This window comes from Lissotriton helveticus, chromosome 4_1 (assembly GCF_964261635.1).
Source record: "Lissotriton helveticus chromosome 4_1, aLisHel1.1, whole genome shotgun sequence".
Taxonomy (NCBI): domain Eukaryota; kingdom Metazoa; phylum Chordata; class Amphibia; order Caudata; family Salamandridae; genus Lissotriton; species Lissotriton helveticus.
The window spans coordinates 857,806,319-857,821,688 of NC_136063.1; the positions used below are offsets into that span (position 1 = coordinate 857,806,319).

Genomic DNA, 15,370 nt, shown 5'->3' on the forward strand with positions numbered 1-15,370 from the left:
TACTGATTATCCAGTTGAGTAGAGGTATGGCACAAAACGGTGGCGTCTTCTTGAATAAATATGAAGGGCAGGGTTCAATCTGGCACGATGGTCCTGGCATGGAAGCCCCGCCCCAAATCCGCCGATCCGTGAATACGCAAATCCGTGAATCGTGGATCCGCAAAATCCGCCCATGCTTATTTCCAATAAGTACAGTCAGTGGTTTTAAACGGGTTTAGAAGAGGGACCTTTCCCTCTGTGTTTAAATTGTATTGCAGAATAAAGTTTAATCTGCAATGTTTTTTAAACATAGAGGGGCTGCTTCGTTTAAAAAACAAAGAGAGCTGATTATTTCCGCTGGCGCAACTAAAGATTCTACCCCCCCAGTACTCACCGCACTCAACCAATAACCCGGTTTGTTACATTGGTGTTCAGTGGTGGTATCCAGTACTTGTATTTGTACAGTGCCACTCAATGATTTTGTGTAACTCTAAAATCCTATATAAATAATTTGACATTAGATTTAACTTCCATTCTACCTGATTTTATGCACCTGTGAGCTCAACAACCTGGAACGCTACACTGTGTCTGAACTCAAGGGATTCTGCACAAGAATGGGCTTCCAGCACTCAAGAGCTGCAAGAAGCAGGAGCTCTAGAAGGTCCTCAGAGCCTGGGCGGAGGCCCATCAGTTACAAGCTACAGCTCAGGAGGAGGATGAGGAGGACATGAATGAGGAGGAGGATCGAGGAAAATCTCATCACCATGACTTAAGAGGAAAGAACCCATAGGACTGAGGTCCCCTACAAGATCCATAGCAGGCAGCAGCATTTCTTCCTGCAACCTTTCCCCTGAGGAACTGGAGGACAGAAATACTGAAACAGAGTTTATGCTGCAGCTAGCCAAGCTGAAAATGTAAGTAGTCAAAGAAGATGCTGCTGCAAGCAGGGCTGCAAAAGACTTACCCTCTCAGCAAGGCTACTGAGAAGGATGCTGCCCAGAGGGCCTTGGAGGAGAGGGGGGCAGGGGGACTGAGGCAGAGATTGCTCTAGCCAGGAGGAAAGCTGATACTGAGAGAGTGTTGGCTGAAAGACAAAATTGATGTTGACTCATGACTTTAAAGCAAAAACAAGACTAAGAGTTCAGCAGTACTGATGGCAGCAACACCCCAGTGCCTAGTAGAGACAGCATGGATCCCATCCCCAACAATATGGTGCCTTGAGCAGAATTGAGGAACCAGGCTCTGGAGGTTCATTTCCAGAAAAGAGACAGTTGCACTGTTGGCCATAAGGAAGGGAGACATAATGTAGTACTCCCTCACAAGGGACATCCTTGTCAGGAAGTATGGGCTCACCCTTGAGAAGAATAGGCAAAAGTTTAGAGATAGCCAGGAGCTGCCCAATTTTGTGTATCACTTTTCAAGGCCCTGGGTGGTTGGATAAAGTGCAGTGATGTGGGTGATTACCAGGGGCTGTACAATTTGATTGAAAGAAGGACACATGTTCAGCAATTGTTTTCCATAGCTGTGCCAACAAATAGTGGACAGTGAGCTCTCTGATTCAAGGCAGTTGCTAAGGAGGTGGACTGCTGGCTCAGAAGCAGGGTCCACAAGTCCCCCAACAAGGTAATCAGGCTCCGCAATAGAAGAAAGAGGGGGGAGACAAAAAGGAGCTCTCTAAAGGCCCTCAATACTGTTCTCTGGGAACGTCTTCCCAGCCCCAACCTGATTAAAAGCAGTGTGGGTTTCCTGAAATGAAGTCAGGGATATGTAACCCAAATGTTATAACTGCTATAGATAATGGCACCTGAAGTGAGAAGCCTGATGCCCAAAGAGGATGCATCCCCTCACTGGTGAGTAGCCACCTGGATTTGCTAGTGTAGCATTTGGGGAGTAGTTTGTCCCAGTTAACATGGAGGGCAGTGCAGAGGTTACCTTCCTGTCTCTCAGTGAAAAGGAGATTGTACCCAAAGCCCACGTGCCTCCTAATACTTCCAAAGAGAGGAAGTGGGTCACCATCAATGGGCTGAGAGTGGAGGCTCCGAGGGACACAGTTGCAGGATCAATACTGTAAGCTGTCATCGGGTATCATAAAATAAGGTAATGTGTTCCACCAAGTTGTGGTAGCAGAACATCGTGAGTGTCACTACCCTTAGCTCTGGATCCCTTTAAGTGGAGAATCACTGATTCCTTGAGGGTAGCTTTGAGTTGTGTCATGCCAATGGATTGTCTGATCGGTAATGACTTAAGCAGACTGTCTGGAAGGAGATGGAGTTCAGGTCCCACCTGGACATATTAGTGTTGCCTGAGTCGGTGTGCCTGACCACAAAGCATGAGGGTGACACCCTGGAACAAACAGGAGAGTACTTTGCAGCCCTGGGGGACTTACCTGAGCTGGTTGGTTGATAAGATGAGCGAGGGGCTACTAATGAGGAATACAAAAAGGCTGGCCAGGAGTGCCCTACCCATGAGGGTCTCAGGTGACAGGAAGAGGCCCAGGCAGCTGGTGACACCTCTGGAGAAAACCTGATCTATTAGGAGAATGACCTTCTGTATAGTAAGCCTAATCTTCCTGACCCTAGGGTAACTCATGTGTTAGTCATCCCCTGATGCTACATAGCCTTCCTTCTGGGACCGTCTCATTACATATCTCTGGCAGGACATCTGGAGCAGGACAATACTTTTGCCAGGCTTGTCATCCACATTTAATGACCCTTGATGAAGGTGACCTCAGATGCATTCTGTAGGCCATGCACTACCTGCTATGCCAGTAGAAAGTCAGGGAGAAAGCTAAAACTTCCCCTGGTTTCCTCATATATCACTGTAACCCCCTTAAAAGGGTGGGCATCAACATGTTTGAGCTTCTGGACCCCAAGACTGCCCTAGACAACAGGAGGTTCTTCATAGTCTTGATGGGCCATGCCAGTAGATACCCAGAGGCTATACATCTGAGGACTGTGACTGCACCTGCAGTAGCCAGGGCCCTGATGGGGATTTTTTTTACCTGGGTGGGGTTTCCCTTAGAAGTAGTATCTGACAAGAGAACAAACTTTATGCCACTGTATATAAGGTTAATAGGGGATAAGTGTGAAGTAGAGTAACTTATAAGTTCTCCACACTCTATCACCCAATGGGCTTTTTGAAATATTCAGCAAGACCCTTAAAGGAATGATCATGAGCTTATCAGAACCCTTGAGGTGGAAGTGGGATCACCTGTAGCCATGCCTTCTTTTTGCATACAGGGAGGTATCATAGAAAGGAGTGGGGTTCAGTATGACTCTATACCTGCAAGAACTCCACTGGCTCCCCGTCGAGAAGAGGGTCACCTACAAACTACTCACACACGCCAACAAATCCCTCAACAACATCGGACCCAAATACCTTAACAACCAAATGAGTTTCCACGCACCCAAGAGGAACCTCCGTTCAGCCGACCTCGCCCTGGCAGAGGTCCCCTGCATCGACAGAAGCAGAGCTGGAGGGAGATCTTTCTCCTACACCGCAGCCACAGCATGGAACACTCTCTCAGTAGAAATGAGACGCTCGCCAACCCTGCACACTTTCAAACGGGCGCTCAAGACCTGGCTTTTCGACTGACCGGAGCAGCCCTACCTTCTCTCCCCAGCGCCTTGAGACCCTCACGGGTGAGTAGCCCGCTTTACCAACCCTTATTGATTGATTGAGTCCCCTTTAACTCCTGTATGGCCACCTTGTTAGGGGACCCCCTCAGTCTTGTAAATGTAGAGTGGGAGCAAGCTCCCAAGAAGATCCCCAATGGAGGTATTCAGCTACATGATGGCTCTCAGGACTCAGATGAGGCGCTTCTGGAGGAAGGACACTGAGTACTCGGAAGCCAGATAGGAAATGATTAAGTAGTGGCATGACTAAAAGGCCACTCTGGCCGAGTTTCAGCCTAGCCAAAAAGCATGGCTCTACAGAAACGCTGATCTTGGCCATATGAGGTGAAGGAGAAAAAAGGCTTGGTCGGCCAGCTGTTGGAATTCAAGATTCCCAGGAAACCCAGCAAGGGTCTTTCATGGTAAGTTTTTCAAAACCTAACTATGAAAGGTCCTAAGTCATTATGGTCATATTCACAGACAATGGGGTGGAAGAGGAAAGTGGACCTCTGCCTGATCTTCTATTTGCTAAGGAGGGAGTAGGATGGGTCTGTAAAAGATGTCAACTTCTCCCTTACCCTGACCCCAGAACAACCTGAGGAACTGTAAACTCTTGCTGGGACAGTTTTCCTCCTTATTTTCACTGACCCTGGGCTCATTTATCTTTGTTTTTTTTGTTGTTGTTTTTTAATCATACCCAGAGTAGATCATTTTACAATAATACATAATGACATATTAGTTCATAAAAATAGTTGGTTACAATACAAAAACCCAAAATGTCAGATTCAATACACATACCTATTAAAATGTAAAAAATGTAAAAAATGTAGTATATAGAAATAAATAGCAGTTGATTAAAATACAATTCATAAAGATACATAGCTTATATAAATATGGCACCAACAGCTAGATTCATCATTATCCCGTTTTGCGAGTCCTTAATAGCGATTTATAAGGAATTGCTATTAAGGACTTGCAAAACGGGATTCATGTAGGAATTGCAAAAAATTTTGCGATTCCTACATCTTCCTTATTTGCGATAAGCAAATTGCTAATCGCAAATAAGGAATAACTCCCCATTCATTCCTATGGGCCTAAAGGCCCATAGGAATGAATGGGGAGATATTCCTTATTTGCGATGATGAATTTGGGTGAATGATGAATCCCAAATGCAAAAATTGCGCTTGCAAAGGGCCAGATTCTGCGAATCTGGCCCTTTGCGAGCCGATTTTTCGTTCATGAATCTAGCTGCAAATTCTTTCCTAAAACTTTTAGTAGCATTTTATAAATTCCAGCCTATTCCAATCCCCTAGCTTCTCTGCTCCATTCCGAGATATATGCCCATATTTTTAGCCCTCAAATTCTGACTTGCCTCCCCCTGCATGCTTTTATGGCTGCCTCTTGTTTCCAAACTCCAAAGAGTCTGGCTAGCCATATCTGGAAGGTCCAGGGTTCTATGTCTTTCCAACGGGCTGCTAACATTATTCTAAAAATAGCTGTGCCCAGAAAAAGGCAATATTTTTGTTCCTTATTAAGACCGAAAGAGCTATCATATCCCAAGATTGCAAATGTGGGGGTCAGCTCAAAGTTAATACCAAATAGATTCTTCCATAAGCCAAGCAGTCCTAGTTTTAGGGGAATCAGTTTCCCACACTCATAAAACATATGAATCAGTTTGGCAGAGCCTACCTCACATCTGGGACATTTATCATCCGCCCTTTTCCCCACATAAATAGTTAAGCTGGTGTAAAATAAAGATTAAATATAGTTTTATATAATTGTGCTTTTAGATGTGAAGATAAAAATATTTCAACAGAAAGATCTAAGCTCCTGTATGTATCTACATCGGGATTATCTAATTTCACAGCCCTAGACGTCTTGTTTTTTTCCAAATCGCCTGGCAGTGCTATTAACAAAAGTCTATATATGCTTCTAATTCTACATAATTTTTTATTTACTAAGATCCATCAAAGGTGTATTGTCAATTTTCACAGTTGGTTTATAAGCCATAAGGATGCTCTTAATGTGTACAAATTTAAAAAAGTGATTGGGAGCTATTCCAAAATCATGTTGGAGCTTAGAGAATTGGGCATGTTGTTCTCCCCCATAAAACTCTCCAATTGTGATCACCCCTCTATTGTCCCAATACTTCCCTATAGCATCATAGACTACTGTTGGAAAAAGCGATACATGCCACGGGGGGTATATTGAGTAATCCTAGGTATTCCCATACATTTTGATACTTGATTCCATATCCTCCATGCACTCTGTATAGTTTTAAAACAAACTTTTTTATAGTAACTTTGCTCTAGTTGTTTTAATAGCAACTCAGAGGCCTCTTTCCCTATAGCAAGTTCAAATATTGTGGGAATTCTCTCCATCCTGTCTTCACTACTACTTCTGTTTCCAACAGAAAAGTCATCTGATGCAGTAGAGCGGCCCAATAATAAAATACGATATTTGGAATTGCAAGCCCTCCTCGATCCTGTGGCAGTGTCAGGTACTTCACAGCCCTCCTCACCTTCCCATATTGCCACATAAAATTATAAAATGTATCTTTGTTACCATGATCTTGATATTGGGGACAATGTGCTTGTATAGAACAACATTTAGAGACAGGTATATTTGCATGGTATATGAGGCATTTACGACTCTGCATTCTTTTCATTTTATCTCAGTGCCCGGGTATCACCTAGTTTTATGCAAAGGTTCTTTTCAGCTGTTTTAATACATAAGAGGACAATCTTTGTAAGCAGCCGATGTGTCCTGGAACATGTTGGTCAGGAGGGTGATTCAAGGGGATGACGTTTTGCAAGTGAGATGTACAGCAGCCCGTTGGGTCATACAATGTTTTATTGTATTAAATGAAAGTCGTGCTTACTCCTTCTTTGTCTTGAATGTTTTTCTGCTGGTCCTTTGGTCTGTATTTGACAGAAAGTGTACTAGGTGTAAATTTACTGAAAATCCAAAAACAAAATGCATCACAGATAGTGGATTTGAATGATGGCAACCATGGAAGAAAAGGTCTACGCCTGCTATAGCCACTGCACTTGGAGAGGGTGGGTGAAAAACTGAAAAGCATTGCATGGTGGAACTGGTTGTAAGCTGTGCTTGTAATGGATAAAATATAACATTTGTCATTACTTAAATGCTCAGGTACCTTTGCTGAGTTTACAAATTGCTGATTTTGGGTAAAATCTGTATCAATTAGAGGGCTGACTTGAAAAATCTTTATTTAATTTGCAGGTAAGAGGCATGGTTTACTAAGGAATTTGGTTTGATTAAAGTTTTTTATCCGCTAGCTGGATGGGAACTCTCAAAGGTACTCGCTCATGGCGGATTAGCTATTCTGCTGTTGAAGCAAGTAAAATGGGATCTATAGTCATCCCAACGCTCTGGTATTAGAGTTGCAGAATGTGGATGTTCCAGGAAAGGTTTCCCTGGATGTACTAATATTCAGGGTTTAGAAATCACTAACCTACTAAAAACAAGATGAGCTACTGAGTATTGAGAATAAAATAGTAATTTGTAGAGGTGAAACATTAACATAGACAAATTACTTACAGTGTCTCTAACATACAGATCTAGAACAGCCTTCCCCGTACCATGGCGCTTGTAGAGCATGGAAGATGTTGATCAAACATCAGACCAACAATTAAAAATATGAACTCAAAAACAGCGTTTTTAGTGTATAATTGTAAGCATTGTGAACAGTTCTAAGGTGCTACAGTGTGCTTGATTATTGAATTCTGAATAACAGGCTTTTTTATAAATTTTCTGTGTTTTGCATATTTACTAATGTAATATTTCTTCTGGTTATCACCACTGAATTTTAAACTGTCCACTGCTCCTTCTCTTATTTCACTAAACTATGGGTTTTATGTTCCTACTGATTGGTTACATGAGTGTGGCAGTAGATGTGCGTGGACTTTGTTCCAGATGTCTTTTGAAAAATTTCATTTTCCACTTTAGCCTCTTCCAGGCCAAGTTATTTTCATTCCTGTCACTAATAGTTTCAATTTTTTATGTTGAGAGATGGCCCAGGACTAGCCCAGCTACTAAATCTTCATTGGGGGCTGGATGCTAAACATGCTGTTTGAAAACTAAACATGCCACCAACAATTCGAACTGAATAGATCATAGCTTTGGCTGATGCAAACATGTAACTTCTTGCTACCCATGCAACGCTTCTGAGGAAGGGCATTGTTGCAAATTATGTAATGCAGATGAGTTTCTGTGAAGAGTCTTTACTTATTCAAAAGACTGTAGACTACAGGCAAATTTGAACAGATTGAGCCTCTGGACTTCAAAAAGCCATTATCAAGATGAAGGTGGGTGAATATGGAGCTCCCTTAGAGGCTCCTTAGAGGCCCTTGGAGGCTCTACCTGTTTCATCTGCCTCGTTAGCGGCTTTTACACCTATTGATTTGCCAGACTCACTCAAGATTCACATGGCCCTGAAATCAGGCTCTCCATCTGACCCCTGCACTGTTGGGCTTCTTGCCTCAGTAGCAGAGTCAGTCAACCCTGAAGTCAACTGACTCATTAATTTGTACTTCCATGAGGATCTTGTCCCGGTGGCATGGAAACAGGTGAAGATTCTGCCACTCTTTAAAATACTGTCACTGAACCCAACGGACCCTGGGAGCTATCATCCTATTTCCCTCCTACCTAGTGTGGCCAAAAATTGTGGGAAGGCTCTCAATAAACAACTTACCGAATATATTGAAAGTTTGGGCTTACTCCATCCAGCCCAATCAGGGTTCAGAGTCTCGTATAGCACTGAGTCTGCTTTAGTCGAAGTCTCTGAAGCTATCCTGGATTGCTTGGATGCTGACGGAAAGGCTGCATCTGGACCTTTCAACAGCATTCAATACTGTTCCCCAATCACTGCTCTTGGCCCGCTTGGTAGACATAGGTATTTCAGGTACTGCCTGGGGTTGGTTGAAATCCTTATTGGAGGGTCGTACGCAACAGGTTTGGCTCCTTCCGTTTGCATCCCGGCCTCCGTTGGTGACCACTGGAGTGCCACAAGGGTCTTACTAAAGCCCCCTTCTCTTCAACATTTACGTCACTCCTCTGTTTTGGCTGGCGGAGGATCTTGGAGCCAAGATTGCGACTTACGCTGATGATACCCAGCTTTTGTTCACTTGGGGCAAATCTTAGTATTCCACTTTAGAGGCAAAAAACTGTTTCACAGCTGTGTTTCATTGGCTTTCTGCAGCACAGCTAAAGTGCAATAAAAACAATTTGGAAATCCTCTTCTATAGGAATTTCCTTCCCCAGTTTAAATAAACATTCTGCCCACCCGATTATCCCCTGCCATCATCTTCAGGTCAACCCGTTATGAACCTAGGAGTCTGGTTTGAAGAGAACTTATCCTTTTGACCCAGATTAAGAAGCTAGCCTGAAGTTGCTTTGGGATACTTAAATCCCTTAGGAAATGTCTCTCTTTTCTTCCCAGGGCGGCCAAGAAAACGGTTACTCGGGCGCTGATTCTGTCACGTATCAACTACGCCAAGGCTTTGTACATTGGCGTACTGGGCTACATTCTTAACAAATTGTGGGCAGTCCAGAATGCTGTGGCTAGGCTTTTTTTTTTATATCCCAATCAGAAGCAGCATTAGACAACATATGCGCACACTTCACTGGCTGCCTTTCGCCGGACGTGTTTAGTTCAAAGTGCTGGTCTTGGGGCACCACACTCTGTACACTTCTGGCCCAGCCTATCTAAGGAAGTGTTTTATGTTCTATAGCCCAGCTAGGCAACTGAGGTCAACGTCCCAGCTTCTTTCTCAGATACCTTGTGTTCGCTCCAAAGAATGGGGTGCAGCTCTCTTGCTTTTAGGGCTGCCACGGCCTGGAACTCTCTTCCATATACTCTGCACACCATTCAGGATCATGTTTGTTTTAAAAAACAGCTCAAACCATTTCTGTTTAACTAATTAACATTACTTTACACCTCAATGTAGGAGAGTAGGGTCTGCTATCCTATGGTCACCCCAAATTTTTGCTTTTTGCTTCACTGGTTTTAGACTACTGAGACTGTGGGCCTGCTAATCAGACCCCCAGCCTGCTGTTCTCTCTCTAAATTAATAATACATGTGCTATAGGTACATACCACAATTGGAAATGGACTCCTTGTGAGCCCCTGTACCATGCACTATAGGTGCTCAGGGCATAGGTGCCACCAGGGCCTACCAGGGGCTGCAGCATATCTTTTGCCACCCCTGGCTGGTTCTTAAATTGACACAACTGGCTGATCACTCAGCTGGGGTAAGGTGGTGTAATCACCCCTTACTTAGATATAGTATACCTATGTCTAAACCTATCTCTGGACACATATAAACCTGTGAGCCACTCCTATGGAAGGCCTCATCAATCCTGGAGGCAGAGTGCGTGGTTTAATGTGAGATGGAGCTCTAGCATGAGCTGAGCCTGTCTGCAGCTGTCGGGAACAACTCCCTAAGCTGTTTCAGGATAATGCCATACCATATACTCTTAAGTGCATTATAATCCTCGCGGTTATATAGCAACTTTGGTTTGGCTTTATCAAAACATGTCGTGTAAGGTGTCATACCATTTGGAATACTATCCCCTCACCGGTTCTGGCGACGGGGATAGCATTCCAACCCTCTAGAGGGGTAAGACATGTTACTTTACTTAAATGCGGTTAATTTCTAAAAGGACCTTGGATCCACAAAATGGATGCCTCTGCCACAGACACGAGTCTGACCCCCTGAAGCTGACCGAAACTCAGCCAAATGGGGCCTGGACAAAGGGTTTCCTGTCGCAGGGATGTGTTACACCCCTCAGACAGGAGATAGTGGATTGTAGCAGGGAGGTTTGAAAGAAACCAGACACTGCCTGGGGCGCACAATCCGGCCAAACCGGTTCTGGGGCACTCCAGCCCTCGTGCCAGGGCGGCCTGGATCAAAGGAAGGGGGTGTATCCACCCACTTCCTGGGTCCCACCCATAGGAGGGGACCTAGCAGGTAATCCAGCCCCCTAAATTAGTATAAGACTGGGAGCAGTGCCAATGCACTTCAGATTATCCTGATGAAACATACGAAACGAAACTCTGGACCCTTCAACATCCTACTCGACGTAGAAGACTGAAGAATCTCCCTTGTGGTCAAGGAGTGACCACCCTGTGCAAACAGGCACCATCCAGCCATCGACATCTGCTTTGTTGCAGTTCCCGCCGGAACTCGAGCGACAGAGATGAACGAGATCAAGCTTGCCTGCTTTTTAACAGCCCGATCCACAGTCCCTGCAGAGCTGAGACCCGTGGAGGCGACCGGAAGCGTGGGGCACGCCATCTTGGAAAGACCATGAAACGCTGACCGTGCAGCCCACGAGTGACCCTCGAAGCTGTACACCGGGGTTTGAGAAGCCCCAACCCTGAGCCACTCTTGCACCAAAGTTCAGCCCTTCACACTCGACGAGTGCCGCGTGGGGCCCTTCTGCTTCTTTTGGCTCAACGCGTTGGCCCGGTCACTTGCCTGCTGGCTTGTGGCCCCTGTGCCGACGAAACTTGAAATTCGACTTGCGATTCTGGTTGCTCCAGATTTGCACCAGCTCCCCTGAAAAGGAGCCCCCACTCTGACCCTCCTGGTTTGAGTGAGAAGCAATCTCCCGGTTCCGCGTGGATTGCTTTTGCCAAGTGTTGTTTGCTCCAATCTTGAAGCCGACAGCGCCGACGGCGAGAGCCTGCGTGGGACAGAACGTGACCTGTTCCTGGACTTCGTAGATGCCCCAGAGCCCACGTGACAGTGGAGAGAAGCTCCTCGACAACCACCTGATTGCGCCCGACATTGCCTGGTTCCGTCCTGGTTCCACCCTGGTCACTGCTGAGTGACCCAGACTCTGTCCCCTCTGCTTTCAGGTACTTTTCCACTTGAGTCCACCCTTGCACTCCACCGGACACTTCTCTTTCACCCTGCCTGCAGCCCTTTCAGCTTCAAGCACCAAGAGCCTGCGTGACGAAACCCGACTCAACTTCGACCCTGTGCAACCACTTCCTGTGGGTGAGGTAACATTGCAACGCCGGTGTTCCCACACTGGTACACACCTCTAGGGTCTGTGTCTTAAGTTTTGTTCCTCTAGGTTCAGCGGAAGTGTCTTTAAACTTTAACTTTGTAACTTTTACGCACCATTGGTTAACATTGGTGCATGCGTGCGCTTTCTGCACTGCACCCGAATCCCGCGGGCTTTTCCCGACTTCAGCATTGCTTGTCCCGACTGCTCCCAGCGATTCCCTAGGCCCTAGGCCTAACCACTGTTTGATTGGTATCTCTTATACCACTTGTTTAGTATATGGTCTGAGTGGCTCCTCGCCCTCATCCATATTTGTGCAACTTTGTATGTTATACTGTGCTTTTGATTTAACGCTTGTGCCCCTTTATCCATAAAGAATACTGGGGATTGTTTTTAGTAATAAATACATATATTTCTATAATATATACTTGTGTGGTGTCCTTTCATTTGATATTACAGGATTGTATGTGGTAAAACAGCTCGCTTAACACGACCTCTTAAGTTAAGCCTTTAGGCTGCTTAGTCCATGCTACCCCTAGGATAGCTTGTCTAATAAGGTTCACTTACAACCAGACACCATAAGGGATTGTTTGATCTGATAACAGGTGGTTCCAGAATTGGAAACATCACCTATCAGGCCAACTTCTCACATTGGTGAGCAGCGGTGCGGATTTGAGCTTGCTGTTGTTTTACCATTGCAATCTTTTATCAAATTGAAAGATCACATCAAGTACCTCTAGGTACATATAAATCAAAAGCTTAGCATATTAAGTTCTACTGGACTTAGTAGTTGTAGATTAAAGGGATTAGCACACCCTGACTACAACTCACTAGCAAGGTACAGTAGGGAAACACTTAGTGTAGGTAGGTGCATCACTTACACCACACTAGAGTCATGTCTGACACAGGAAAAGCCTCAGGGTCTGCTCCTGTGACAGTTGACCTTACCCAGGCAACTTCCAGCTATGACAAGCTAACCCACAAAGACTTGGTTGCCTTGTGCATCTCAAGAGGGTTAAAAAGGGGCAGAAGTCCCACCAGTCCTTCCCTGATAGCCATTCTAGAACAGGATGACTTAGAAAAGGCGAATGCAGTTCCCTTAGAGTCAGGAGATGGAGTGAACCCCCCTGTAACTGATCCCACTCCAGAGGAGGAAGAAGAAGAGGAGGAAGAGGAGGAGGATGGTTCAGACTTAGAAGAACCTGAAGATCAGGAACTAGGGGTTAACCAGGTTGTAGTTGCCAGGCTTAACCAGGCTAACTTAAACCTACTTGGGAATGGAGAGGGCCAGCACCTCCCCAGATCCCACCATGTCATTCTCCCAGGCAACAGAAGAGTGAGATCCCCCTCAGGGGACTCTCATATTTCTAGTGCCTCAAGAGAATCTCGGAGAGGTATGACTGCCTCTCAGAAGATAGAACATAGGGCCAGAATGAGGGCTGTCAAACTCCAAATAGAGAGGGAGGAGGTAGCCTTGGCTCAAGCTAGACTTGCCTTGGCAAGAGAGCAGAAATTGTGTGGCTTAGATGCCACTGGTGGCAGCAATATTCCTAGAGAAAAAGACAGGAGCTATGATAATAGAAACCTGACAAAAATTGTGGCCCCCTACAAGGAAGGGGATGACATCCACAAATGGATGACTGCTCTTGAGAGAGCCTGCATGGTACAGCAGGTTCCTCGGGATCAGTGGGCTGCAATTTTATGGTACTCCTTTTCAGAGAAAGGGAGGGACAGGCTCATCACAGTTAGACCTGAGGATTCCAAAAACTACTGTGTCTTGAAGAGTGCTCTTATTGAAGGGTTTGGCCTAACCACTGAGCAATACAGGTTGTTGTTCAGAGACACCCAAAAAGCACAGACTCAAGACTGGACTGATTTTGTAGATTGTGCCACTAAGGCTCTGGAGGGTTGGTTGCAGGGAAGTAAAGTTTCAGACTATACAGGATTGTACAATCTTATCATGAGAGAACAGATCCTTAATAACTGTACAAACCAGCTGTTGCATCAATACCTTATTGACTCTGATCTGACCTCTCCCCAAGAATTGGGAAAGAAGGCGGACAAATGGGTCAGAACAAGGATTAAGCAGAAACCCCAGAACCAAGGTGGTGACCAGAAGATAACAGACCAGAAGGGTGGAAATCAGAAAGATAAAGAAAAGGACCAGAAGTCTTCAGGCCCCCAAACTAGTAATAAGGAGGGTGGTTCCCAAAATGGAAACAAGAAAAAGAAGAATAATGGCCCAAAGAAGCCTTGGTGTAATACCTGCAAATCAGTTTCACACTGGGGCAGTGAATGCACCAAGACAAATCCAGTCCCCACCGCTGCAGCTCCTAAAGCACCTGCACCCCCTAGTACAGTTAACAGTGGTGGAACACAGCCAAAGGGTGTAGTAGGGTTAACCCTGGGTACTGAGGTAGGATCTGGCCTAGTCAGAATCCCTACCCAGGCAGTTCTCCTATATGATGTGGGCCTAGCTTTGTCCACTACAGTGAGTCCCAGTAACCTGGGCAAATATAGGCAGACGCCTTTAATCAATGAGAAACTGGCTCAGGCCTACAGGGACACATGTGCCAGTGTCACAATGGTGACACCTGACTTTGTGGACCCTGGACAAATTGTACTAGGTGAAAGTTACCTAGTGACCAATGCAAGCAACTCCACTACTTCCCATAGTGTGGCAGTTGTGAACTTCTCCTGGGGAGGGGTAGATGGCCTAAAGAAAGTTGTTGGGAGTGCAGACCTCCCAGTAGACTGTCTGTTAGGCAATGATCTTGAAAGCTCAGTTTGGTCAGAAGTGGAGTACAGGACTCATGCAGAAATGCTAGGGATTTCAGCACATGTCCTTGCAGTGACAAGGACTCAGGCTAAGAAGTGCCTTCCTGAACCAGTGGTGGATCTTGGAACAATAGACCAACCACAACCCAAGAGAAGGAGCAAGAGAGGAAAGGCTGAGCCTTCCACCTTGCCCCAGGTTGAGGATCAGGTTTCAGAGGAAACTGATTCTGCAGTCCAAGAGGAGACTGTCTCTGAGGAACTTGAACCTGATCAGGTTGAGTTTCTGGGGACAGGGGGACCCTCAAGGGCAGACCTGGGGCAGGCTCAATTAGATTGCCCTTCCCTTGAACCCCTCAGGCAGCAGGCTGCTGCTGAGGCTGCTGGGGATGCCCAAGGTACCCATACTGTGTATTGGGATGATGGACTCCTTTACTCAGAGGCTAGAGACCCCAAGCCTGGTACAGAGTTTAGGGGTTTCCTTCTTACCTTGGCCCATGATATTCCCCTTGCAGGACACTTAGGCCAGAACAAGACGTGGGACAGGCTTGTTTCACACTTTCACTGGCCTCATATGTCAGAAAATGTCAAGGAGTTTTGTCGCTCCTGTGTCACTTGCCAAGCCAGTGGTAAGTCAGGTGGCACAACAAAGGCCCCCCTCATACCACTACCTGTGGTGGGGGTACCCTTTGAAAAGTTGGAATAGATATTGTGGGTCCCATGGATCCTCAAACAGCATCTGGGAACAGATTTATACTGGTGGTAGTGGATCATGCCACCAGGTATCCAGAAGCTATTCCCCTGAGGACCACCACAGCACCTGTGGTGGCAAAAGCCCTCATTGCAGTTTTCTCAAGAGTGGGCTTCCCAAAGGAGGTATTGTCAGACAGAGGTACTAACTTCATGTCTAGCTATTTAAAAGCAATGTGGAAGGAGTGTGGAGTAAACTACAAGTTTACCAC

General features: G+C 45.7%; 1 long non-coding RNA gene across 2 annotated transcripts in view; it reads left to right on the forward strand.

Moving 5' to 3' along the window:
• The first annotated feature begins 6,004 nt into the window (after positions 1-6,004).
• The window catches only part of LOC144827361 (uncharacterized), a 249,505-nt gene continuing 240,139 nt past the window's right edge, over positions 6,005-15,370 (forward strand). For both annotated transcript variants that reach the window (XR_013610152.1, XR_013610153.1), the window contains exon 1: positions 6,005-6,093. This is a non-coding gene — a long non-coding RNA (uncharacterized LOC144827361). The remainder of the gene's footprint in view (positions 6,094-15,370) is intronic.